Here is a 24,406-nt window from a genome sequence, read left to right on the forward strand (position 1 = left end):
GGCACAGAGTTTATTGGCTGTTCTATTTCTTTGGCATGGTGAAGAATGGATATGGGAACACGGCAAGGGCATAAAGCAAGAGAGAGATGTTGTAACCAAATAAATGAGTCTCAGCGTTTTCCTCTCCTAGCTCCCAGTATGAGCAAGACTTTGCCTCAAAGGAAGGTGACAGACTAAGTCAACTTCTCCCACAGCACTTAGTAAATTAGATTTAGCCCAGAGTGTGGCTTTCAGCCAGATCCTCTGAACTGAGTGTGGCAGTTGTTTTCTCCCCATGTCACCCCATTCTTAGAAAACCTGCTCACCCACAGCCTATAAAAGGTGACTCAATTGTCATGTGTCACTATGCTTACAGTATCTGATTGTGCAGTATAGGCACCTGGACCTCATTGAACTAATAAATGGTTCTTTGCGGAGAATATGGCGTGAGACTACAAAGACTGAGACATTAGCCCTGAGGAACTAAGCTGCCAGGTTCTATCAGTAGGGTTGGGGCAGTGGTGGAGTGAGGCCACTATTTCAGGGCATTCATGTTGGACCATGTAAAAGTGGGTGAATTAGCACAGGAACTGTCCTGAGGAGAGAAAAATGAAGAAGATAACAGAATAGCCAAAAAACATGCAGTTTAGGATGGAAAGAGGATAGAGGGAGAAAGATAGAACACATCAACTGCCCATTTCCTATAAAACCCACCATATTTTTCTTCTTCAACAATTCTGTTCTATGATATCCCCCTGGGTCCTCACAATAAATTCTATTTTATACAAGTTGGCTTGAGTGAACATCTGTTCCTCATAACCAGAATGTTCCAAAGGCATCTCATTTACTTAGTTTACTTTTTAAATTTCTGTATGATGACTAGAATAATTAAGTTGAACTGACCCGTTTTCCAGATCCCTTATTGTTCTAGCTGTGAAGCAAGAATCCCCTTTGGGAGAAAAACCAACTTCTATTGCGATTGGAATTTGGCTAATAATGATTCATGGCATTAATTTGGAAATGTGATCCTGGCTATTGCTGCCTGCTTTCTGCTCTCTTCACATCTGCTTGGTCCCACAAGAGGCAGGAACTAAAGGCAGCTGGCCCTGAGACTGCCTGTGGCTTTGAGAACGGCAACAACGTCTGCCTGTTTTCCCTGGCTGGAGCCCTGAGAAGGCAGTCGATTTTCTCAGAAGGTAATGCCTGAATCTCACACTGCAGTGCAGGAGTCAGAGAGTAGTCACCTACCATGAGGACAGAAATGTAGAAAATATGCTCAGTGTCCCTTGAGCCACATTTAACTTTAATGCTCTTCAGCCCAGGTGGTTTCAATTAATTCGCATATATTTATTGAGCATCTACTGTGCATCAGTGATCTCCTCTTGCTTTTCCTCATTTGTTCCTCTTCTGACTCCTATTCCTTAATTTACATTCCAAGAACTTTTTCTTCTCCAATATTCCCTTGGGTTACGAACTCATTTCTCCGTTTTATGGCTGAACTTTCTTTAAGAGCTATCCATAGTCCCTATCTCTACTATCTTAACCTTTCACTAACTCCTTATCTCTGTGCCATCTATCTTCTGCTTTACGCTTGATGCAATCTGGTTCTCTGAATTTTTCATATCTTTACCATAAATGCTTCTCTTGTTAAGTTAGTTGAAGTGACTTTTGGTTTCTTGTAACTAAAAAGTTTCTGAGGCATTCTCATTTCCTCAGTTCACCTTTCTGGCCTCTACATAAGGACTAGTATATTCTGACTCAGGGTGTTTTGCCCTCAAGAACCTAAGGGAATGGAGATTACTCTGGTAAAGCCAAAGGGACCTAGGAATACCCAAATCTTGTCCTGCCTTGGCTACATATTTTCCTTTCGTGTTCTCGTGGTGGCTGTGCACACACATGGCAAATGGGAAGCCATGAGCCACTCTCTTTTTTGTTGGTCTAGGGCTTGATTCCTCACTTCAGGGATTTTGGTAAAATTTGTTGGAACATGCATCTTGGGCTTAAGCCAGAGGAGAATGGGTCTGCAGCTGTCTTCCACCTTGAGCAGACAGAAAGAGGCTCAGGGATTGCTCCTGAGACAGGAAGCAGAAGAGAGGGCCAGTCAATGGCCTGAAGTTGACCAGTGAGGACAGCACGGGACTCATTCTCTACTGGGGACTTGGAGAAGGAGATCAGGTAAAAGGATATGGATGGTGGTGGAGACCTTACTTCCCACAGAGTCCTTGAAGTGAATCATAAAAACTGTTTTCCTCTAAGGTTTGGAGACAGTTCAGTTCAATTCAGTCGCTTAGTTGTGTCCGACTCTTTGCGACCCCATGAACTACAGCACACCAGGCCTCCCTGTCCATCACCAACTCCTGAAGTCCACCCAAACCCATGTCCATTGAGTCAGTGATGCCATCCAACCATCTCATCCTCTGTCATCCCCTTCTCCTCTGCCTTCAATCTTTCCCAGCATCAGGGTCTTTTCCAAGGAGTCAGCTCTTCACAGCAGGTGGCCAAAGTATTGGAGTTTCAGCTTCAACATCAGTCCTTCCAATGAACACCCAGGACTGATCTCCTTTAGGATGGACTGGTTGGATCTCCTTGCAGTCCAAGGGACTCTCAAGAGTCTTCTCCAACACCACAGTTCAAAAGCATCAATTCTTCGGTGCTCAGCTTTCTTTATAGTCCAACTCTCACATTCATACATGACCACTGGAAAAACCATAGCCTTGACTAGACAGACCGTTGTTGACAAAGTAATGTCTCTGCTTTTTAATATGCTGCCTAGGTTGGTCATAACTTTCCTTCCAAGGAGTAAGCATCTTTTAATTTCATGGCTGCAATCACCATCTGCAGTGATTTTGGAGCCCAGAAAAATAAAGTCAGCCACTGTTTCCCCATCTATTTGCCATGAAGTAATGGGACCGGATGCCATGATCTTAGTTTTCTGAATGTTGAGCTTTAAGCCACCTTTTTCACTCTCCTCTTTCACTTTCATCAAGAGGCTCTTTAGTTCTTCTTCACTTAGGTAGCTAAAATGGAGAAACATATCCCTTAACAAAATTTTAATACTTATCACCTATTGACCATAGCCCACTTTTAGTATATATACTAATATATTTATTAGTTGTACTAGAAGTACAACTAATTTATCGTTGTACTTAAGTTGTATTAGAAGTACTATTTGTACTTCAATTACTTGTGCCCCATCACATAATTATTCTCAAAGTAATTTGTTATATAATTGTTAGGTCATTCATTCACAAAATTGTTACATCATTCATTCACTCAGCAAATGTTTATTGAACCAGTCAGTAGAGATTAAAAAGGGAATCCGTAAGGCAATTTCTCCTGTTTAGGGAGGTCATAGTCTATGAGATGGAAGAAGGGATGAGAAACAAGAATGTAGAAACAAGCAAGTGTCACAGGTGTTGTGAGAACAGTCTGAACATTATACAAGGAGAAAATGAAGGAGGGAGGCTCTGAGCAGCTGGGTCCACTTTCTGATTCCCTTTTTTGTGTTTACCTTCAGCCTAGGTAAAGCTCTTTGACTTTTTTTATCAGTCGGAGAAAGCAAGGACATTTTGGCTGTGCTCCTCAGGCTTGATTTTAAATGATCAGCCCCAGGTACAGGTCATAGTGCTGGAAGAGCCCAAGAGGACATTTGGCCAATCTCTGAATTTTAGGAGTCAGAGGCCCAGTGGGGGAAGACATTTGTCCAGTGTGACCAGCCAGCTGGTGTCACAGCAGGCCCAGAACAGAGCAGTGACCAGATCCTGCAGTGCCTGTATTTGGGGGGAACTTTAATTCATACCCTCCCCTCCACCGCTGGTCATAGGATGAGGAAACAGATCCACCCAGGGAAGGAAGTAGATAGCACAGAAGTCACAGAGCTGCTCAGAAGCAGGGCCTGACTCCCTGGCCTCTCAGCCCAGTGATTCCCTCACTGATGCCCTGTCCCAGGCATCCTTACACCCAGCCTGGGAGTCCTTTCTGGAAGATGTGCCCCAGGGTCCCCGGCTCAAGTGAGGCTGTTCAACAGTGTTCCCTGGACTCCTGTTTCTTGACTTTTCTCTCTCTCTAGTATTCCTGGGCTGTGAAGCCCTGGGTCAGCTCTCAGAGCTCTTCATTCTTCTCCTCTGTTCTCAGTTATAAACTTTCCATAGTTTTCTTGCTTCTCTTGACCTTGACTGGTTCACCCTTGGTCTGATCAAATTGCCTAGTCAGCTCCCCTCACCCCTTGGCCATGTTTCCTCCAACCTTCTTTCCTTGGCCAGTTTCTGTGTCCCCAGGAGCTCCCTCTTCCTCAGACACCGTCTTTAGTTTCTCCCGTGGTCTCTTAATTTGATTTGTGACTCGGAGTCTCTGGCTGTCTGGATGGTCAAATCTATTCTTTCTCACAATAATGCTTTCAAATATATTAAATAAAATAGAGCAATAAAGGAAGTAAATTATTCTGATTAACATTTATCTAAACATAAAAGCCCAAATTTGTAATACAGCAATATATGTGCTTTTAATTCTATGTGTTCCATAACAAGATCTAATGGTGAGCCCAATGACTTCTATAATGTTCAGGTAGTGATGAGCACAAATGATGTTACAGAGTATCTGTAAAAGTTGCAATGTGATATGAAAATATCTGTAGTTTTTATTTCTGACAAAGTGTCACTGGTACTCTGTATATTGCTGTAATTTATTGTCTATGTTCATAATTGAAAAAAAAAACTGCTACATTTCACTTGGAATTTACTGAAAATGAAAACAGAATATTTTTCCCATCAAAATTCATGGAAACCTGTAAGTCTCTTGGCCATTGCAGACTTCAGGTCAAGACATCTTATCCTAGATGATTCCATGACTTGAAACACTTTATGAGGGTAGGTATTATCTAAATTTGAATCTCCAGACCAGAATTTCCATATGGCTATCTCATAGGCATCTATGAAACTCAACCTGTCAAAAAATGGAGTTTTGATCTTATCCCCCAAAATAGCTCCTCTCAATAAATGTCACTTCAATCCTCCTTAGTGCCGAAGCCCACATCCTAAAATTCATTCTTTATACTTCTTTTTCACTTTTACTTTGAATTTATAGATCATTCCACCATAAGTTCATTCACCAAATATTTACTCAGCACTTAGTATGGGCCAAGCAGCATTATGGGCCTTGGGGATTCAGCAATGTACAAGACAAGTCCTTGCTCTTACAGACTTATGAGACAGTGCTGTTGACATTGACAACAAGAAAATATAATATATATGCTAAATTGTGTGTTAAAAAGTGGTTCTGCATTACTATACATTCAAAGCATCTCTTCAGTCTTGCTGTTTTTTTTCCATATCCACTGCCACCCCTTCAGTCTAAACCAGTCTAGATAGACCCTTGCTTGCTAGAGTTACTCAACTCCAGTCTCTGTAGCCAGTCTCTACAGACAAAGATTGTTCTGCCCGGATCCTTTTCCCATGCAGCAGCTGTTGTGAGGGGAAGGTCCTGTACCTCCACTACTGAAACCCTTTGATGATTCTCACACTTGGGCTGACCCCAGACACCTTCCCTTGAGGACCCTGTGCGAGCCCTGGACGCACTGTCCTCTTCTACCAATCCTCTATGTACACTTGGACACACCTGTCTGTGCAATTCTTTCCAGGGTCAATTTCCTGCCTTAGGACCTTTGTCTGCCTCTAGGCCTGGCTGACTTCTAATCACCCTTCAGATCTAACTCATTTACATGTGTGTGTGCTCAGTCACTTCAGTTGTTTCTGAATCTTTGTGACCCCGTGGACCGTAGGCCACCAGTCTCCTCTATCTGTGGGATTCTTCAGGCAAGAGTCCTGGAATGGGTTGCCATTTCCTTCTCTAGGAGATCTTCCCAAGCCAGGGATTGAACCCAAGTCTCCTGCGTCTCCTGCATTGCAGGTGGATTCTTTACCCACTGAGCCACTCAACTGCCCCTAAAATGCTACCTCCCTGGAGAGCCCCTTCTTCATCCTTCAACCTCAATTGTGTTCCCTCTCTTACTTTTGCTTAGAGGAACTTCTTTTCCTTTATGTAACAAGCTACTAGGTAAAATTATTATTTTATATAATATTCAGGTGTCTAATGTCTGTTTCTCCCACTACATTGCAAGTTCCAGAAGTCAGAATCTTGTCTATTTTGTTCATCAGCGGTATAACAGTTCCTGGCATGTTGTTAGTGCTTAGCAAATGTGTAGCTGTTGAATGAATCATGAGTTACTATACCTTTCATCTCTGACATCTGCCCCCAAACTCATCACATAGTCAGGTTAATGCTTCTTCTTTTATGCACAGGCATATTAAAAGCTCTACCTATACTTAAATTATTCCTGACCTAATCAGATATAGTTATTCTCAAATCCATCCATCCTTTCATCTATTCATTCATTTAACCATTATTTATTGAGCACCTCCTAATTATAAGGTACTGTGCCAGGCAGTAGATAAGATTAAAAGATGAATAAGACGTGGTCCTTGTCCTGAAGACATTTACAACTTAGAAGAAAATTAAAGAAGTTATCCAATAGTTATAGTGGGGAAAGATGGGGGCTATGTGCAATGATTAGCATAGTCAGCGGTGATGGAGGTACTGAAGCTGCTGCTGCTGCTGCTAAGTCACTTCAGTCGTGTCCAACTCTGTGCGACTCCATAGACAGCAGCCCACCAGACTCCCCCATCCCTGGGATTGTCCAGGCAAGAACACTGGAGTGGGTTGCCATTTCCTTCGCCAATGCATGAAAGTGAAAACTGAAAGTGAAGTTGCTCAGTCATGTCCGACTCTTCGCGACCCCATGGACTGCAGCCTACCAGGCTCCTCCATCTATGGGATTTTCCAGGCAAGAGTACTGGAGTGGGGTGTCATTGCCTTCTCCAGGAGATACTGAAGAGGTAGATAATATTTCCAATGAAAACTTTAGGAAAGCTTTCATGGAGAATGTGGCACCTGAGCTGGTTCTTAAAGGGTTGGCAGGATGCAGACATCTAGAGGTGGCATAGGAGGCATGGTAGATGAAGAAATAGAGTCAACAGTGTGCAGAAGGAGAAAACACAAGTGGTGTAGAGGTCTCTATGAGGGACCCACAGTCTAGGTAACCTGCAGAGTAGTTGTGGAAGACAAAGATGGAGCAGGTGACATTTTGTTCTTTATTTTATATGACTGGGGAATCAGCAAGCGTTGTTGGAGAGAGGAATAAAATGAGTTAAGTGGGAGAACTGGAAAAAACTAACTCCTGTTTGATTTTAATTTAGGTTGATTTTTCTTATTTAACATAAGATAAACAAAAAAGAAGGGCAGAAAGAGCTCATGGAAAAAATGTGGTTGGAGTAGAGGGGGAAACTCTTATGGAGGAAGTGGTACATACCTTTGCCTTCAGGTAGGACACTGACTTAGGGACATGCAACTACTCTCATCCTTGAACGGAGTGGCCACCAGTTCTACAACTGAACTTTATTAGTTTGCTAAGGTTGCCATAAGGAATATAACAGACCAGGTGGCTTAAACTTCTCAGTCTGGAGGTTGGGAAGTCCAAAATCAAGGTGCCAGTTGATTTGGTTCTCAGTGATCTCTCTGGATTCCTGACAACATCTTCTTGCTATGTCCTAACACGAATGTTCCTTGGTCTCTTTCTCTTCCTTTAAGGACACCAATCCTATTAGATTAGGACCCACTCTTAAGACCTCATCTAACATTAATTATCTTCTAAAAGTACTATCTGTAAATATAGTCATATTTGGGGATTATGGTTTCAACCTATGAATATGGGGGTACATAGCCTCTATATGTGGCAAATCAGCCTCCATTCCTTTAGAATAAAAGTCTATATAGGTTTCTAAATCAGTGGTTTCTAAGTTGTTTCAAGGAGCATTAGGCATCCTAAGGAGAGCATTCTTGGAACCTCCTTCAAGGGGCAAATTACAGGTGGACTCTACCTGTTTTCTCTATTAGGCCTTCACATAAGATTTCCTCCAAAGAAATGATTATACTGTTAAAAAAAAAATACTAGGAACCCCCTGGTTTAGTTTGATGACTTCATTTTAGTAGAGGAAGAGAAAGTGCTGAGATTCAGAAAGATAAAGAGACCTGCTCACAGTCACACAGCAAGGGAGGGACAGGTTCCAGTAGCCAACGAGCAGAACCAGAATCCTTGCATGAACTCCTAGTCCAGATTTTGTCCTTTGTTCTCCAAGTGGGCCTTAGGAAGCATCACTATGAACAAAGCTACTGGAGGTGATGGATTTCCAGTTGACCTATTTCAAATCCTGAAAGATGATGCTGTGAAAGTGCTGCACTCAATATGCCAACAAATTTGGAAAACTCAGCAGTGGCCACAGGACTGGAAAAGGTCAGTTTTCATTCCAATCCCAAAGAAAGGCAATGCCAAATAATGCTCGAACTACCACACAATTGCCCTCATCTCAGTTCAGTTCAGTTCAGCCATTCAGTGGTGTCCAACTCTTTGCGACCCCATGAATCACAGCACGCCAGGCCTCTCTGTCCATCACCAACTCCCAGAGTTTACTCAAACTCATGTCCATCGAGTCGGTGATACCATCCAGCCATCTCATCCCCTGTCGTCCCCTTCTCCTCCTGCCCCCAATCCCTCCCAGCATCAGGGTCTTTTCCAAGGAGTCAACTCTTCGCATGAGGTGGCCAAAGTATTGGAGTTTCAGCTTTAGCATCAGTCCTTCCAATGAACACCCAGGACTGATCTCCTTTAGGATGGATTGGTTGGATCTCCTTGCAGTCCAAGGCACTCATCTCACATGCTAGTAAAGTAATGCTCAAAATTCTCCAAGCCAGGCTTCAGCAATACATGAACCATGAACTTCCAGATGTTCAAGCTGGTTTTAGAAAAGGCAGAGGAACCAGTGATCAAATTGCCAACATCTGCTGGACCATAGAAAAAGCAAGAGAGTTCCAGAAAAACATCTACTTCTGCTTTATTGACTATGCCAAAGCCTCTGACTGCGTGGATCACAATAAACTGTGGAAAATTCTTCAAGAGATGGGAATACCAGACCACCTGACCTGCCTCTTGAGAAACCTATATGCAGGTCAGGAAGCAACAGTTAGAACTGGACATGGAACAACAGACTGATTCCAAATAGGAAAAGGAGTACATCGAGGCTGTATATTGTCACCCTGCTTATTTAACTTCTATGCAGAGTACATCATGAGATATGCTGGGCTGGAGGAAGCACAAGCTGGTATCAGGATTGACAGGAGAAATATCAATCATCTCAGATATGCAGATGACACCACCCTTATGGCAGAAAGTGAAGAACTAAAGAGCCTCTTAATGAAAGTGAAAGAGGAGAGTGAAAAAGTTGGCTTAAAGCTCAACATTCAGAAAACTAAGATCATGGCATCTGGTCCCCTCACTTCATGGGAAATAGATGGGGAAACAGTGGAAACAGTGGCTGACTTTATTTTTCTGGGCTCCAAAATCACAGCAGATGGTGATTGAAGCCATGAAATTAAAAGATGCTTACTCCTTGGAAGGAAAGTTATGACCAACCTAGGCAGCATATTAAAAAGCAGAGGCATTACTTTGCCAACAAAAGTCCATCTAGTCAAGGTTATGGTTTTTCCAGTGGTCATGTATGGATGTGAGAGTTGGACTATAAAGAAAGCTGAGCACCAAAGAATTGATGCTTTTGAACTGTGGTGTTGGAGAAGACTCTTGAGAGCCCCTTGGGCTGCAAGGAGATCCAACCAATCCATCCTAAAGGAGATCAGTCCTGAATATTCATTAGAAGGACTGATGTTGAAGCTGAAACTCCAATACATCAGCCACCTGCTGTGAAGAGCTGACTCATTGGAAAAGACCCTGATGCTGGGAAAGATTGGGGGCAGGAGGAGAAGGGGACAACAGAGAAGAGATGGTTGGATGGCATTGCTGACTCCCTGGACATGGGTTTGGGTGGGCTCCGGGAGTTGGTGATGGACAGGGAGGCCTGGCGTGTTGCAGTTCATGGGGTTGCAGAGTTGGACACAACTGAGCGACTGAACTGAACTCCTCTTAGATTCCTCTAGGTCCAAGAGAGGAAGTCATGGATGTCCCCATTGTGTGCATGGCGAATGGGGGGTCCTCCGGGAATAGAGTGGTTGATTACTGATGAGCTCATCCAGAAGTGACATGGGACTCCAACAGGACACTGGTCTTATATCTGTTCTTCCTTCCCCACTTGGTCTGCATGCTCAGACTTGTCTAATGAGTTGACAGGAGTTACAGACTATTACACAATTTACGTGTTTTTCTTAAACAAGTGTGCCCAGAAAATTGTGCCACAGATGCCTGTTTTGCTCTATGTGCTGTCTGTCAGCCATGCAGAGGGGTCAGAGGAGGAATCTGGAGTGGGGAGAGATAGGCACTTGCTACACAGGGAGAGGTTGATGTGTTCAGAATAGTCAGATCAGCTCTAATTCTTTAAGGAGCTAAAGATATGAAATGAAGACCAAGAACAAAGCTGTTGGGACAAAGAAAGAACCTTTCTGGAGCTCCTTCTGAGTTCAGACTTGGACAAAGTTATTTTTATGGGATAAATTTTATTTTTTAAAGATTCCATTTCCCTTCTGTCTAAGGGGGAGTATGAGAGCGTGGCTAAGAGCTTCATGCTTGTGCCATCCCCACCCTTGGTCCCTGAAATATGGGCCCCTTTACTTCCCCTCATCCATGGGGACATCAAGATGTTCACTGATACTTTAAGAGTCTAGCCATCCAGATGGCCAAACGTTTTCCCCTTAGAACCATCCCCTTTCATTACTCACTTATCATGTGTCAGGTCTCAACTTAAATGACCACCCTGCCTCCCTCATTGTTATTCTCAACACAACACTCTTTCCCTCCTTAGAGCACTTAACCCAGGATATAATTATGCATTTTTATGCTTGACCTTTGCCTCTCCCAGACTATAAGCGCCACTCAGGGGCTGTGATAAACATCAGTCTATTACAAGTGCCTGATCAGTATCTGGCATATCATAGGCACTCAGCGAGTATTTACTGAATGAATGAGTGGTCTCTTTGTTTTGATATTTTGTTTTTCCTTTTTTTTTTGTTGAGGATCTACTGCCAGTGTCTTTATGTTATATTCAGTAATCTTAGTAGACATGGATTTTCAGGGCCAAGAAAGTGAAGGAGTGTGAGAAATGATTTTAGTCTGTAATTGGCCAATGAAAATCAAATCTTGGAATGAACTTCTTGTGACACATTCACTCATTTAATCTCTCAGCAAATGTTTATTGATCAAATACTATATTACTTGCACTGTAAGAGTGCAAGGGTATAGCGTGAATAAAATAGAAATGGTCTCTCTCTATTATGGAACAGATAGGGAAAAGTCAACAAAAATCAAAAAGCTATTGAGAGTATAAATAGGCTGATGAGCTAGAGGGGGCACAGGCTACATGGGGAGGGGGCTGAAAAATGCTGCTCTATACAAAAACTGGGGTATAGGGGATGCTAATGCACTAGCTACATAAAACATAGGCAGAGGAAACAGCAAATGCAAGAGCCCGACGATGGAAATGAGTTTAGCAAGGTGGAGAGATAGAACAAGGTGGAGAGATAGATAAGAACGGCCAGAGTAGAGTAAGCAAGGAGGAGCGCAGGTGGGGATGAGAGTGACCATAGAGAGCTCCAAAACCATGATAATAAGCTTGGATTTTATTGTAAGAGCAACAAGAAGCCATTGGAAGATTTTATACAGAGGAGTAACATGATTTGGTTTATGTTTTAGAAAGGTTGCTGGGTGGAGACTGGATTGGAGAAGGACAAGATAGAACCAAAGAGACAAGTGAATCTATTGCAGTAGTCAGAGAAGAGATAGGGCTTGACCTTGGGTGATGGCAGTGGGAATGAAGAGAAGTGGACACTTGAAATTTATTGGAGGTAGAACTGACAGGTGGTAGTGATGGATTGAATGTAGAGGGTGAGAGAGAGAGAGAAATTGAAGATGACTCTAGTATGACAAATGGTCCTTTCCTTGAAGTCATGCATCTTTTCAATTTGCTACTGACTTGACCCACCCTGCTCTCTATCATTATAAACCATTAAGGCTTTTACTTTCCCTCCTTGGCCTCACTTAGGCTCCATATTTAGCATCTTAATTCAATAATGTACAATCTGTATGGCTCATATCTTGATCTTCACAGCTCACTGAACCTCTTTAAATGGCCTGCAACACAAATGAATTAAACATGGTGGGCAAACTGAGAGAGACTGTAAGCGGCAGACTCTCTTAGCCAAATGTTCTGAGCAGAATCCTGGTGGGGCTTGTAACTGCAAGGTCATGCTGATGGCCCTTGTCTCAGCACTTATTTTCAGGAAAAATGGAGAAAGTAAAATATCTCAAGGATAGAAAGGTATGGGGAAATGATATGGCTAAAGGGAGAGAAAGACAAAGTCTGAAATACCAGGGACTGCTGATCAAGTATCTTGACCAATCTGTGATATTGGGCTAGATGTGGTGACCAGTGTTTTATTAAGCCAGATTGTGTATGTGTGTAGACACAGAGTCAAAGGGAAGGGAAAAAGAGGGAGCTGGGAGGGGAGAAATAAGACTAGGAATGGGAATAATAGTGGCTACCATTTGCTGATTTCTTACTGATTGTCTTGTATTGTGCTAAACCTGTAAATGGCATATAATGGGAATATATGCCATTCAGTCCTCACAACGCCCCTCTCAAGATTATCTCCATTTTACAGATGAGAATACTGAGATGTAAGGAGGTGTGGGGAACTTGCTTACAGACAATCCACGCATAACTGATAGAGCAAGGAATTAAACCCAGATTAGTGTGACTGCAAGCCTGTATACTTAACTATACTACACTGCCTTCTTCAAACTGAGACCTAGATGGAAGGCCTGGGTAGAGGGAGGGAGAAAATGTCTAAGAGAACAAATGTACTTGATCTCGCAAAAAAGTAGTTGACTAAAATGAAGGAGAATCTAACCTGAAGGAAAAAACATAGATTAGTATATGACACAAGAGTGGATCAAATCTTATAAAATTTCAGATGGATACGGCATGTTAGCTGCCTTCCATTCTATTTCCCTGCTGGTGATAGGCTCATAACTTCTGTCTTTATTGCCATTTCTGCTCCTGGCCATGAAACTCTCTATCTTGAGATGAGCCAACAGTCCCTGATGCTCCTGATCCACCCTGGAAATGGAGGAATTGGGGAGGAGAGCAGTCTGGATGTTGATTCCTGAGTGAAGGAAATTCATGCTAGATGGAAGATCCCAAAGGACCAGAGTTGTGCTGTAATTAGCTGATATTTATAACTTGGCACGAAACTATTCATGTTAGCTATTCAATTTCCCTGTTCTTGCTTCATGTTTTCAAAGAAACTCCTCTAGCATTGCAGTAGCTCCTGGAAACCAGAGCACATTCCAGGAAAATGCCATTTTACCACTCAAAGAAAGAGGGCTAGAATAAATGAAGGCTCAAAACTTCTGTATCTGCATAACTGCTCTCAGTCTATTAAAAAATATTTATTGAGACCCAATTAGATGGCAATTAATTGATTAGTCTATATTACTCTATTGTATGATTGTTAGTACACTTGATATTGATGCCCTGTACTAGATAGCTTAGTTACAGGTGGTGCTAGTGGTAAAGAACCTGCCTGCCAATGCAGGAGATGTAAGAGACATGGATTCGATCTCTGGGTCCAGAAGATCCCCTGGAAGAGGGCATGGCAACCCACTCCAGTATTCTTGCCTGGAGAAGCCTATGGCCAGAGGAGCCTGGTGGGCTGCAATCCAGAAGGTTGCAGAGCCGCAACACAACTGAAGTGACTCAGCATGCACGCACACCCAACGAACCTGGCACACAGACTCTGTCCTCCTGAAACTTACAGATGAATGTTGACTAAAAAATTACAATTGCCAAAGTGCACTGTGGTACAGAAGAAAGAAGATTTCTGGCATTCTGTCATCAGAAGACCTCAGTTCGTGCCTGTGAGGAACTCTTTGATGAGCTCTTGGACCTTGAGAAAGTAATTTTTAATCACTGTGAGCCTTAGTGTCCTTATCTGCAAAATGGAGATCATTCATTCATGTACTGTTTCTTGAACAGCGTTGGGATTACTTTGGCTTGAATGACAAAGAAGGCTTCCCTGGAAATGGTGTTTGAGCTGAGACTTGACTGGCATAAAGACATGAGTCATGTGGAGCTTGGTGGTGGGGGCAGGTATGCTAGATGTAGGGAATGTGCCTACAAGGCCTGGGAGAGGGAAATGAACACAACCTTGTCCTCCACAGCCCAGACGCAGAATGCTGTCAACTGTCGAGCCAAGAATGGCTTATTGTTTAGTCAACATTTTAAGATATGGTCATTATTCTGAGGTTCATCCAGTCAAAGCTATGGTTTTTCCAGTAGTCATGTATGGATGTGAGAGTTGGACTATAAAGAAAGCTAAGTGCCGAAGAATTGATGCTTTTGAACTGTGGTGTTGGAGAAGACTCTTGAGAGTCCCTTGGACTGCAAGGAGATCCAACCAGTCCATCCTAAAGGAATCCAGTCCTGAATATTCATTGGAAGGACTGATGCTGAATCTGAAACTCCAATACTTTGGCCTGACTCATTAGAAAAGACCTGACTCATTAGAAGAATGGACTCATTGGAAAAGACCCTGATGCATTGGAAAAGACCCTTCAGTGAAATATTGAAGGTGGGAGGAGACGGAGATGACAGAGGATGAGATGGTTGGATGGCATCACTGACTGGATGAATGTGAGTTTGAGCAAGTTCAGAGAGTTGGTGACGGACAAGGAAGCCTGGTGTGCTGCAGTCCATGGGGTCGCAAAGAGTCAGGCACCACTGAGTGACTGAACTGAACTGATTATTCTGAGAACCTCAAGCCCTAACCTAAAGGAGGTTCCTTTATAATTAAGGAGGGGACATTTGGAGTTTTTCAGTCAGTCAGTCAGTTCAGTCACTCAGTCCTGTCCAACTCTTTGTCACCCCATGGACTTCACCATCTCCCAGAGCTTGGTCCAAATCACATCCATTGAGTTGATGATGCCATCCAACCATCTCATCCTCTGTCATCCCCTTCTCCTCCAGCCTTCAATCTTTCCTAGCATCAGGGTCTTTTCCAATGAGTCAGTTCCTTGAATCAGGTGGCCAAAGTATTGGAGTTTCAGCTTCAGCATCGGTCCTTCCAATGAATATTCAGGACTGGTTTCCTTTAGGATGGACTGGTTGGATCTCCTTGCACTCCAAAGGACTCTCAAGAGTCTTCTGCAACACCACAATTCAAAAGCATCAATTCTTCTGTGCTCAGCTTTCTTTATGGTCCAACTCTCACATTAGTACATGACTACTGGAAAAACCATAGCTTTGACTAGATGGAACTTCATTGGCAAGGTAATGTCCCTGCTTTTTAATAAGCTGTCTAGTTTTGTTATAGCTTTTCTTCCAAGAAGCAAGTGTCTTTTAATTTCATGGCTGCAGTCACCATCTGTGGTGATTTTGGAGCCCCCCAAAATAAAGTCTGTCACTGTTTCCACTCTTTCTCCATCTATTTGCAATGAAGTGATGGGACTGGATATGCCATGATCTTAGTTTTCTGAATGCTGAGCTTTAAGTCAACTTTTTCACTCTCCTCTTTCACTTTCATCAAGAGGCTCTTTAGTTTTTCTTCACTTTCTGCCATAAGGGTGGTGTCATCTGCATATCTGAGGTTATTGATATTTCTCTCAGCAATCCTGATTCCAGCTTGTGCTTCCTCCAGCCCAGCGTTTCTCATGATATACTCTGCATATAATTTAAATAAGCAAGGTGACAATATTTGGCCTTGATGTACTCCTTTCTCGACTTGGTACCAGTCTGTTCCATGTCCAGTTCTAACTGCTGCTTCTTGACCTGCATACAGATTTCTCAGGAGGCAGGTCAGGTGGTCTGGTATTCCCATCTCTTTCAGGATTTTCCACAGTTTGTTGTGATCCACACAGTCAAAGGCTTTGGCATAGTCAATAAAGCAGAAGTAGATGTTTTACTGAAACTCTCTTGCTTTTTTGATGATCCAACAGATGTTGGCAATTTGATCTGTGGTTCCTCTGGCTTTTCTAAATCCAGCTTGAACATCTGGAAGTTCAGGGTTCACGTACTGTTGAAGCCTGGCTTGGAGAATTTTGAGCATTAGTTTGCTAGTGTGTGAGATGAGTGCAATTGTGTGGTAGTTTGAACATTCCTTGGCATTGCCTTTCTTTGGGATTGGAATGAAAACTGACCTTTTCCAGTCCTGTGGCCACTGCTGAGTTTTCCAAACCTGCTGACATATTGAGTGAAGCACTTTAACAGCATCATCTTTTAGGATTTGAAATATCTCACCTGGTATTCCAGAGTCTTTGGAGAAGAATTTAAGATGATAGATAACAAAGTGCCAAGCAGTGGGACTGGAGAGAATGTGTGTCAAAGGTTAAATTTTGTGAGGGAGGGGAGAGGGAGGTCAGTGTGGGAAGGGATAGGTACCCTCTTTGTCATGGAGATTCAGCACACTCCAGATGGTGACTGTGGTCTGTGTCAGAAATGCCCCAAGCAGTGGAAATCACTAATACTGCACAAATACCTGCAGCCCCACTCTCCTCTTTGGAAGAAAAGCTATGACCAAACTAGACAGCATATTCAAAAGCAGAGACATTACTTTGCTGACAAAGGTCCATCTAGTCAAAGCTATGGTTTTTCCAGTGGTCATGTATGGATGTGAGAGTTGGACCATAAAGAAGGTTGAGCACCAAAGAATCAATGCTTTCAAACTGTGGTGCTGGAGAAGACTCTTGAGAGTCCCTTGGACTGCAGGACATCAAACCTGTCAATCCTAAAGGAAATCAACCCTAAATATTCATTGGAAGGACTGATGCTAAAGCTGAAACTCCAATACTTCAGTCACCTGATGCAGAGAGCCGACTCATTGGAAAAGATGCTGATGCTGGGAAAGATTGAGGGCAGGAGGAAAAGGGGACACCAGAAAATGAGATGGTTGGATGGCATCATCAACTCAATGGACATGAGCCTGAGCACTATCTCCCGGAGATAGTGAAGGACGGGGAAACCTGGTGAGCTGCTGTTTATGGGGTCTCAGGGTCAGACACGACTGAGTGATGGAACAACCGCCCTCTGTTACTAACCCTGACCCGGAGGGCAAAGGCCATGATGTTGCAATGGTTTGGGCTCCCTCTGGAGCCACTGGCCTTGGGGAAAGCCCATATGAGGGATCAGGAGCAGAGGCTGGATCCAGAAAGAAGTAGGAGGGAGAAAGTGAAGATTTGAGGGGGCCAAAGAAGCAGCCTCCAATGAATAGTAGGCTCACTTGGTTAGGTTCCTGGGGGTCAGAATCCCAGTTCTCTCCCTGCCTCCTGCCCTCTCCAGAGCACTCATAACTGTGGGTGACAGATTTCGTGGATCCAGCTGCTTAATTCTGGCTTTGTTTCAACTCCAAGATTGGATTTTTTGCTGAAACCTGTGTTAGGGACCATATGGGCATTTCAAAAATCCCATGCCCACAAACCAATAAATACAAATGAAAACAAATCAGCTCAAAATATGTCCTCTCTGTCTCTTGCAGGCTGGGCCCCAGTGGTGACAGATGCAGGAGAGGTGAGGTACCCCCTCGCTGCTGCCCAGTTGGCTGTCCCCCAGGTTCCTCTTGCAGTGGCAATTCTTTGATCACATGGGCACTTTCTATGAGGAAACTACTCCACCCAAGGTGGGCTTCTCACCTCTGGAAGGAGGCCAGGAAAGCTAGTCTTTGCCTCAGTATCAGGCACTCGCGTTTTTCTCAGCAGTGTTAGGTGGAGTTTCTCCTCCAGTGGCATGTGGCCCAATTGCCCAGGGAGGAAGAAGTAGGCCTTTCCCATCCTGGGTAAAACAGAATCCTCTGTCATAGGCGCAGTGGCTTCACGAGGAGAGTGGCCTTGTCTCTTGGTGAGTAGTTATCCAGCGCAGGGGGAGGGGGCACATTTGGACCTAATGCATAGATTGTTAGTTCTCAGTAGAAAAAAAAACTCAATTCACAGATGAACCAATGTAGGAGGGAGCCTTCCTGCCATAAATTAAACCCAAGACTAGACAATACAGGTAAGAGTGGAATCAGGTTTTCTATGAAACTGTAATTGGAGAACTGTTTATTAGTGCTACTGCCTAGATTCAAGGAAAAGGACAAAATGACCTCCAGATCAACCCACACATACTTATTGAGCACTAGCTGTTTGCCAAATACTCTCATTTAAAGTCTTTTTCCCCCAGAGCTATGCTATTCCTCTAGAGCAGGGTCTGCCAAAATACAACCCTTGGGCAAAATACAGCCACCTGTTTTTGTCAATAAAGTTTTATTGGAACACAGCCATACCCATTCATTTACCTATTGTTTGTATCTGCTTTCACACTACACAGGCTGAGTCAAGTAGTGTGACAGACTGTATGGCCCACAGAGCTTGAAAATACTTACAGTTTTTCCCTTTAAAGAAAAAGTTTGCCATCTCTGCTCTCCATTTTTGTATCTTAACAGAGAATTCATAGTGAGGGGTAGCTGGGAGAGGTGGTTAGGAAGGGAGAAGTGAAGTGATGCTCATTGAATGAGACATCTGTGTAGCCACAAGCCCTGGAATCAAACAGACTTGGGTTCAAATCCCAGCTCTGTCACTTATTATCTGTGGGTTTCGGGCAAGTTACTTAGCTTCAGTGTATCTCAGATTCCACATCTGTGCAATGGCTCTGATAGCTGTACTTATCTCATAGGGTGGTCATGAGGATTGGGGTGATTAATGTAAGCACTGTCTAATGCATAATAAGTGCTCCATAGAGAGAAGCTGTTATTTTTTATGACTAATGCAGCGTTCCAGGAAATAGGCTAAAACACATCATGTATATTAGCTCAGTTAATTCTTACACTGCCCCTATGAGAAAGGTATTACTAATTCCATTTTTCAGGCAGGAGTCTGTAGCACAGAACATTGCCTTAGATCACAGGGCTCATGGGTGGCCGAGTGGCCAATGTGAACCTACATCCTGTGGATCCTCCAGGAGGGAAAATAGAGAAGCTCCAGAAAACACAGCAGGGGCTGGGTAAGCGCCCTGGAGAGCCAAACCACCACGCAGAGCTCATGTCAGCACCATTCCTTGTCCCCAGTGGAAACTGTGATGAGCTTTCCCGAGGAGGCACAGAGAAGTGGGGCTTCTCCAAGGATGACGGCAAGGTGCACCCACCAGCCTGTAAGGAAATGGATCACTGGTGACCCTGGGCCATTGGTATCAAGAAGTTAACAAGGTTTGCTTTGGGACATGGGATGGAGTCACATGCATTTCTTCTTGCCCTCACCTTTAATTTCCACCATGGCCTCTTCATGTCATCCTGGGACTGCACAGGAAGTGCCTGGGTGGGAAGCAGAGAGCAGGGCTGAGATGAGGATGGTGTTTAATGGTACAGAGCATGGAGGGTAAGGGAGGGAAGGGTGGCGAAGCTATCAGTTGGTGTCTTGAAGCTAAATCATACATATTTCAAGGCAAACTCCAGAAGCTTTATTCAGTTACCTGGGTCTATTGATGTCACCTGGACTGGATCAATATATCTTCCTGGAGAATTCAGAGGAGACAAATGTATGTGGGACTCACTCTGTAGGGAGACCACGTTGGTGCCAGAGTGACAGCTCTGTGAGGAGAGTGTTAAGCACTCAGACACTGATGTCTCTGCCATCTCCCTGGCCAGAGCCTGCCCCTACCAGCGAGGTGGGGCAAGTGACATGAGGGAAGAGTGAATGAGTGAGAAACCATTATACATTCACACACAAAAGTATTCAGCATTTACTGAGCTCCTATGGTGTGCCAAGCTGCATGTAGATACCAGGGTTTTAAGACTAATGGGACACCATGGCTATCCTTAGGAACAAGCTTTGGCTTTGCTTTGCCAGTGGAGCTGGCTCTGAGAAAGAGGCCAGCTCCAGAGCCACTGGCAGAGCAGGGGTGTGACTTCTTTCCCAGCGGCCTCTGAGATGCTTTATAGGATGATGAAAGGGACAGGTTGCTCCTCCCAAGCCAGCCCCCTACCCTCACCCCCATCTCCCAGGGTACAGCACAACACCCAAGCCTGAAGCCTGAGTCATCATGGTTGCATAGTCCCACATTATTATTTTTTTTCCTATCTCCTTGCTCCTCATCTCCTTTTTTTTTTTTTAAACCCACAAGTAGGAGGGCTTCATTAAGCTAATTAAAAACGCACCAGAGAAAAAGGATGACAGAGAACCTCTTGGGCTTTCCTGAGTGCTGCAGGGCAAGCCTTGGCTTTGCTTTCCTTTCTCACAGTCCAAGCTGCCCTGGGGACCTGTGGCCATGGTAGGCCTAGGGGGAGGTGTGGGAGGAGACACAGCAACAGGACACGGGAAGGTGGGGAGAAAATACCCTTTCCAAGTAGCTGAGCTAAAACCCATGCTGCTAGGCCCTAAGGCCATCTCCACACCCTTACACAGCCTCCTGGCTGTTCCACTCAAGCCATCTCCTAATAAACTGCAAAAATTACAGTCTGAAAATTGCTGATTTGCTTTGGAAGAAGCACGCTCATATAAAGCTGTTGCTTCAGGATCTTTATAAAAGGGGATGCCATAGATTTCTTTTCCAGCATGTGGTCCACCCAGGCATGGGGACAGGTCATCCTTATATCTGTGTGTGTGTTAGCTGCTTAGTCATGTCTGACTTTTTGCGACCCCGTGGACTGTAGCCTGCCAGGCTCCTCTGTCCATGGAATTCTCCAAGCAAGAATATTGGAGTGGATTGCCATTTCCTTCTCCAGAGGATCTTCCTGACCCAGGGATCAAAACCGGGTCTCCTGCATTGTAAGCGGATGCTTTACCATCTGAGCTACTAGGGAAACACTTCTTGTATCTAGTCCAAGTCTTTTTTGTTGTTATCTAAAGCCACAGTTCTCTTGGAGGGGAAAAACAAAACAGATATTTGGGATCATGTTCATTGATCTTCTGTAGAAACATCTCAGGCTGGAGGACATCTCCAGCCTGAGAATTCGCTCCATTCCTAATATGACATAGACTGTGTCCTATTGAGGTTCACAGTTTGTAATGCAACCCATCTCCCGGGTCCTGTGGCATATGCAGAGGAAAGGGATGCAGTTCTTGTCTTGGGAAAGCTGGAGGCAGGGAGGGTGTGGACTCAGGGATGACATGGGGCTGCATCCTACTCTTTGATGGCTGAGCACACAATGTATTTTCTTTCTCTCCAGCTTAAGACTCCTCCTGGGAAAGAGTGACTACTCTTTTTCAACCTCTCCCTTCTACTTGCCCTTAGAGTGACAACTATGTGATGTTTGATCCCTGAGGGAGGCAGTTTCTGGAGGGCTTCTTTCTCCACCCATGGAGGAGCCCACACCCACTCCAGGTCCCTGGTAGCCAGGGTACCAGAAGAGAGCTGCTCCCAGCATGATAAATTAATTAGTTAATGTCTGGGACATCCAATGGTCAACATTTTCAGCCTCCCTTAGTGGTCTCTCTTTTCTAAGGAAAAAAGAGAGAGAGAAAGAGAGAATGAGCACACAGGTCAAACCTATAAATTACTATATGTTCTTTAAAGCAAAGTACTCAGACACTAGGGTTGTTGTTGTTCAGTTGCTCAGTCACGTCCAACTCTTTGTGAATTCATGTACTGCAGCACCCCAAGCCTCCCTGTCCATCAACAACTCCTGGAGTTTACTCAAACTCACATCCATTGAGTCGGTGATGCCATCCAACCATCTCATCCTCTGTCATCCCCTTCTCTCCCTGCCTTCAATCTTTCCCAGCATCAGGGTGTTTTCCAATGAGTCAGTTTTTCACATCAGGTGGCCAAAGTATTGGAGTTTCAGCTTCAGCATCAGTCCTTCTGATGAATATTCAGGACTGATTTCCTTTGGGATTGACTGGTTTGATCTCCTTGCAGTTCAAGAAAGTCTCAAGAGTCTTCTCCAACACCACAGCTCAAAAGCATCAATTCTTCAGTGCTCAACCTTCTTTATGGTCCAACTCTCACATCCATACATGACTACTGAAAAACCATAGCTTTGACTAGACAGACTTTTGTTGGCAAAGTAATGTCTCTGCTATTTAATATGCTGTTTAGGTTTGTCATAGCTTTTCTTTCAAGGAGCAAGCATCTTTTAATTTTGTGTCTGCAGTCACCATATTCAGTGATTTTGGAGCCCAAGAAAATAAAGTCTGTCACAGCTGTGCTGTGCTTAGTCACTCAGTTGTGTCAAACTCTTTGTAATCCTATGGACTGTAGCCTGCCAGGCTTCTTTCTCCATGGGGATTCTCCAGGCAAGAATACTGGTTATGGGTTGCCATGCCCTCTTCCAGGGGATCTTCCCAACCCAGGGATCAAACCCAGGTCTCTGGTATTGCAGGCAGGTTCTTTACCATCTGAGCCTTCAGGGAAGCCCTAGACACTAGGGACATACACAGTAATTTCCCCCCAGCATTTTATGATGGAAACTTTGAACATACATTGAAGTTGAACACCTGTATACCCACAACCCAATTTCTGTCATTAGCATTGGAAAATGCTTGCATCAGTGAATAATCATTGATTTTTCCATTCTCCTGGCAATTCATTAAACCAACTCAGCTCCCACCCCAGACTACAGACCAAGTGAATCAGAAACTCTGGAGGTGGGCTCAACAATGTGTTTTTAACAAACCGGGTGATTCAGATCCTTGCTCAATTTAAGAACCACTCAAATTTTTGGATGCATTTCAAGATAAATTGGAGATGTTGGTTGCACTTCCCCTAAATATTTCATTAAATATGTGTTTATTGAGCATTTACCAGGTGCAAGGCACTATTCTTAATGCTAGGGACACATTCTTTTACAGCTGATAGACTCTAGATAGCTATCATTAAGTTGAGATACAGAGGAGAGAGGGAGGAAGGAGGGGAGAGAGAGAGAAGCATATGTAAAAGTAATGCAGAGCTGGAAATTTTACACGTGATTATTCTCACATTCAACTGACCAGCAACTGACTAAAAGCATATCAAACGTAAGCCCATTAAGTTTTGGAGGGACTTGTACTACTATGAGATTTCAAAATGTTTGCCCAGTGGGATTTAGGAATGTGTTGCATTTCAGGAACTGCTGTGTGTCTTTTATTCTTCCTCCTTTTCACTGGGAATGATCACTGCAATTACATAGTTCTTGTTCAATCACTGTGTATAGCATGCAGTCTGCTCTCCAGGGTGCTGAAGTCAGAGCCCATCAGTCTCTGCCAAGGACGGACCCAGCACGAAGTAACCCTTGCTGTTGGGTAAACATTTGGACCTCCAAGCAAAATTTCAGAAGTGACCTTCTCAAGCTTTTTTTTTTTAAACTGTTCTCCAGATTCCATCAATACAAAAAGAGAGAAAGGGAAAGAATGAGAGCCTGAAAATGAGTTTCATTGTGCTACCTTGCTTCACACCAGGTCAGGCAAATAATTAGATCTAAATAAGCAGGATTCTCTGAGTCACTGAGTGGTGTACTCTGTAAACTTACAGAGTTTAGCTGAATTGATTTTGATGTGTATGTGAAAGGCTTTGTGACACTTGAAGACAGTGATTTTTGTTAAAGTGTGGTCCCTGGATTAGCAGCATCAATATTACCTGAAAACTAGTTATAAATGCAAAATCTCAGCTCCCACTCCATACCAACTGAATCAGAAACTCTGGAAGTAAGCTCCCATATCTGTTTTTAGCAAATCCTCCAGGTGATTTTGGGACTTGATGAAGTTAAAAAACTTCTGCATCTAGACCAATGGTTATCACTTCTGGCTGCACATTAGAATAACATGGAGGTTTGTAAAATATTGAGGCTAGGTCCCACTGCTCCTCCCCTCCCAAAGAAAAAATAAAGCAGAGTTTGTGGGAATGATGTTCAGTTTTTCCTTTGTTTTAAAACATCCACAGGGGGTTCTAATGTACAACCAGTTTGAATTGCTCCCTCAAAATTTTTGAAAACACATAGAAATATCCACTGAGTAATAGTAAGGTACAGTCCCCAACAATATGACCTCTAGTTCATCAGTCTTGCCTTTCTGGTCCCTGAAACCTTTCTGGAGTTCTTTGAAGACTAATTAGACCCATAATAGCTGCACAAGGACATCTCACCGATATGAAATAGGAGGATACTGAGACTATTTGCATGGAATTGGCATAATAAGTGGAGTTTTGCTCTCATGGATTATAAGCCCTCATTTGTGGCATTGTTTAGATCGACATTATCATATTACAGCCTTCTGATGTGGACACCACATTTGGTTCTTCTCTGATTCTGCCCCCACCCACCCACCCCACCCCATCTCCCTCAATTCCCTGATTCTGAGTGGATGGGGAAACACAGCCATATGGAGTAGAAATCATGAAAACAAAAGATGTTGAAACTTTCCTAAACTATCCTGAGGAGT

Source organism: Bubalus bubalis, chromosome 6, assembly GCF_019923935.1.
Source record: "Bubalus bubalis isolate 160015118507 breed Murrah chromosome 6, NDDB_SH_1, whole genome shotgun sequence".
NCBI lineage: Eukaryota > Metazoa > Chordata > Mammalia > Artiodactyla > Bovidae > Bubalus > Bubalus bubalis.